This window comes from Halyomorpha halys, unplaced genomic scaffold, assembly GCF_000696795.3.
Source record: "Halyomorpha halys isolate HHAL.00 unplaced genomic scaffold, Hhal_1.1 Scaffold122.1, whole genome shotgun sequence".
NCBI lineage: Eukaryota > Metazoa > Arthropoda > Insecta > Hemiptera > Pentatomidae > Halyomorpha > Halyomorpha halys.
In genome coordinates this window covers 219,113-223,502 of record NW_027116215.1, presented here as the reverse complement: position 1 = coordinate 223,502, position 4,390 = coordinate 219,113, and the positions used below count along the sequence as shown (strand labels likewise).

General features: G+C 33.2%; 1 protein-coding gene across 1 annotated transcript in view; it reads left to right on the top strand.

The window, feature by feature from the left end:
• The first annotated feature begins 3,946 nt into the window (after positions 1-3,946).
• The window catches only part of LOC106678086 (ABC transporter G family member 23), a 31,450-nt gene continuing 31,006 nt past the window's right edge, over positions 3,947-4,390 (top strand). The window contains exon 1 of the mRNA XM_067053045.1: positions 3,947-4,090. The gene's annotated coding sequence lies outside the window, so the exon portion shown is untranslated. The remainder of the gene's footprint in view (positions 4,091-4,390) is intronic.

The window sequence follows — 4,390 nt, the reverse complement described above, 5'->3', positions numbered from 1 at the left end:
GGGCAGTGCTTATCCTGCCTCGGGCAGTGCTGATCCTGTCCTGGGCAGTGCTGATCCTTTCTCGGGCAGTCCTTATCCTGTCTGCCAAATTATTATGACTTGAATTATTATATTATGACTGCCCAGTTATCAGAAAAACTACTAATTGTCAGATAAATTTAATTTGAGCTTTGGACATACAATCACTACCCATGTGTCCAGTTTCTACTCCCCTTTGCTGTTAGTACAATCATGCAATCCAACGATATAACCATATTTACCTTCAATAAAAAGCTGTTCCACGCACTAAATTTGGAACTGGTGAAGCTTGCTGAAGATCAAAGCAAATTATTTGTTATAATGACATGACAAAAGTCCTAATATAATTAGTCCTGGTGACCACTGCCTTTGAGTCTTTCTTTTCTAATTCAGTTTTAATAATATCCTGCATTGTCTTAGGCTGCATCTAATGGAATTTTAGCTTATATTCTATTGTTTTGGCATCATCATTTTAGCTTATATTATACTGTTTTGGGATCATCATTTTAGCTTATATTATATTGTTTTTACATCATTTTAGCTTATATTATATTGTTTTGGCATTATCATTTTTACCCCTAAAGTGCAATGTTTATATTTTAGTGGTGTATGTATCTCATATTTTGTAGATATGAGACTTTTGAGATGAAAATTTACACTAAACCCTGTTTAGAGAATTCTTTCCTAGTCATCCTGGATAACATGGTGGTCAATATTATTTTCTCTACACTATAATATTCTGTACACATGGACGATACCCACAAAGTACAACCATACTAATGCTTTTCTTTCCACCATTAAGGAGCCTGCTACTGATGAAGGATCAAATAGATTCTGGTATGTGATCCTTCATGGTCTATAATCTGCTGTAACTTTAATTGAGTAATTGTAACATCTCACTAAAATGATATGTCTTAATTATTTAAACAACTAAGTATTAGATTAATTTTTATTAATATATTCTTGTTTGAGAGTGGTTTAGTTTATTTAAAAACAATATTTGATCCTTTTTTCTCAACTTTATTCTTTTTTAAAAACCTTCCAACGTCTCGACCACTTAGGTCATTTTCAAGGATACCTTTACTTTGTTGTCATTTTTCTTTTAGAATTCTTAAAAATGCCGGCTAATTGCCTTTGTCCCATATAATTTCTTCTGTATAATTCTTTCCTAAATTTTAAATTTGTACTAACCACTTTTCTTTCTATCATTTACATCTACAAAAAGTAAACAAATGTAAATGATAGAAAGAAAAGTGGTTAGTACAAATTTAAAATTTAGGAAAGAATTATACAGAAGAAATTATATGGGACAAAGGCAATTAGCCGGCATTTTTAAGAATTTTAAAAGAAAAATTACAACAAAGTAAAGATAGGACCAAAGAAATCAGTATGTAAGTAAAGGAAATTGTTATAAAAATAATTAAAAGGAGCTGTTTGTAGGTATCCTTGAAAATGACCTAAGTGGTCGAAACGTTGGAAGGTTTTTAAAAAAGAATAAAGTTGAGAAAAAGGATCAAATATTGTTTTTAAATCAACTAAGTATTGTTATTATCTTCTTCTGAGCAATTTTTCTGGAAGTCTTAAAATACAGTTAATTTTCAATTAGTTTCCATGTTTGATTCCCAAATACTTTTCTGAAAGGTAAGACAAGGTTCCAAACCAAAAAAATAATAACAAAATTTTATGGTCCCTAATCCAAATTAGCAAAATTAAATGATGCTGCAATAAGGTAATGAGGTAGATAAAATAAACTACTTCAATCTTTATGAACGAAAGTTGATCACCTCACCAAAAAAAGGCAATGATAATAAATAAACAATGATCAGTTGCTTCACCAACAAGGTTAGTCCAAGAACATTCAAAACGAAAAAGGTTGAATAGTTTAGATTGAGGCAGGCATTAAACTCCTAAATCTTCGTCCTCGGAAGATAAGAAAAAATCATTAATTTTTCATCCAATGAACAATGTTCTGGAATCTATCGACGGCAAAAAAAAAAGTATGCGTATGTTCTTTTAAGTAGTGGAAAATTGAATATAAAATTCGAGTACTTATGAAACTCTGTAATTAAATCGAATCCAAGTAATAATTTTTCCAAAGAAGGAGAAATGAGCATCTAGTGACTATTTTTAGCAAACATCATAAAAACTGCTATTGTTGAGAAGTTTATTATAGACTGGTTCAATTTCTATTCAACTAACTTCATTTTGAGTAGTAATTAACGCCTGCAGATAATTCAAAAGTTCATTACAAACTACTTCAATTTCTATTCAACTAATTTCATTTTGAGTAGTAATTAACGCCTGCAGGTAATTCAAAAGTTCATTACAAACTACTTCAATTTCTATTCAACTAATTTCATTTTGAGTAGTAATTAACGCCTGCAGGTAATTCAAAAGTTCATTACAAACTACTTCAATTTCTATTCAACTAATTCCATTTTGAGCAGTAATTAACGCCTGCAGGTAATTCAAAAGTTCATTACAAACTCCTTCAATTTCTATTCAACTAATTTCATTTTGAGTACTGATTAACGCCTGCAGGTAATTCAGGTAATGCTCCTAAGATTTTATAATTAACCATTACAAATCATAGTTAATAATTTAGCCATATTGTTAATAAAGTAGGCAGTTAATAAGATGCTAAAGAATCAAACATTGCATTTACCCACCCCCCTCCCCGAATGAACCCCCTATGGATAAACGAATCGCCGGCAATCTTAGCAGAGCTGAGAGTGTGGCCTGTTTTCGCCTAGTAACAGGACATGATCTGCTCCAAAAACACCTCTATTGAATTGACACCGAAATGTCCTCATGCAACATAGGGTACATGGATGGGGACCATCTTTTAACATGTATTGGTCAAGAAGATGTTGAGCAGCAACCGGACCATCTTACCATCCAAGAGGAAAAGTAAAATTGTATTCGGCTGCGAGAGGGAAAATGGCGTAATAGCCCGCTGTCTGTGGCGTAGGGAAAAAAAACATCAATAAACTACAACAGATTACTTTGGTAATAAATCGATATAATATAATAATGTAGATAGTCTTGCAATCTACTTGATGAGGTCGACTATCTTCTTGCAATCTACTTGATAAGGTCAACTATCTTCTTCCAATAGTAATATACATTTTAGAGGTGCACTACTTCCTTACTTTGGTACACCAGATTGCTCTATTACAATATCTGTCTCCTCTATAGGTATATAACTATGTTGTACTTTGGTGCACCAGATTGCTTTATTACAAAATCTATCTCCTCTATAGTTATATAACTAGGTTGTATTAGGGAGCACAAGGTTTCTTTATTACAAAATCTATCTCCTCTATAGTTATATAACTAGGTTGTATTAGGGAGCACAAGATTGCTCTATTACTCATCTAAAAATTGCGCTCGGGGGACAGGGATTTTCGTCAAATGAAGAGGCAATCACCCTCACCAAGGAGACTATGTTGACAAATAAAAATGAAAAATTCAGAAAATATGTCTTATATTTTTGTTAGGTCTAAAACTTTTCAGACACCCTCGTAAGCTGTGTGAGGCGCGCGATTTTTTGTTCAAGTTTGAGCGGACTAAAATTTTTAACAAACCATTAGGCGCAGTATTTCATGTTAAGATTTCACTTTTAATTTGAATATAGGCTACTAAGTTTCCTATAACGATAGACAATGTTTGTGTAATAGAGAAATACCTCTATCTACAGGTGGAAAGTTGAATCAATAATGGAGAAAGTTGTATCTGTGATAGGTCAAGGAGTCCACAACTTGGTCCCTTCATTATTCAGAACCATTGACAGCATGACGCAGCAGTGAGCAATTCGGTTCGTGGCATACAATCACGACTTGATCTAGCTCTTTATTATTTAGACCGCTGGGCTCTTCCCCGACCTTGATATCAATAATATGCCACAATTGATAGAAAGACAAACAATATCCGATAACATTCTGTATAGGTCTATCTAGGGGTATAAGTAAATATTTCATTCATCTCTTCTGTTAAATGGTTCAGGGGGATTTTTCTGATACAGAACAGTCAGTTTCGATTTGAAGGTGTTCCCCACTAAGAACCTTTGCATGTAAGTATTTTTGTGTATAGCAGAGTTTCTACTTATTAAATTAGACCAGCAAAATGTGTTGCAAAACACTTTATCGCTGCCCATCGAGGTAATAAACACTTTATCGCTGCCCATCGAAGTAATAAACACTTTATCGCTGCCCATCGAAGTAATAAACACTTATCGCTGCCCATTAAGGTAATAAACACTTTATCGCTGTCCATCAAGGTAATAAACACTTTATCACTGCCCATCAAGGTAATAAACACTTATCACTGCCCATCAAGGTAATAAACACTTTATCGCTGTCCATCGAGGTAA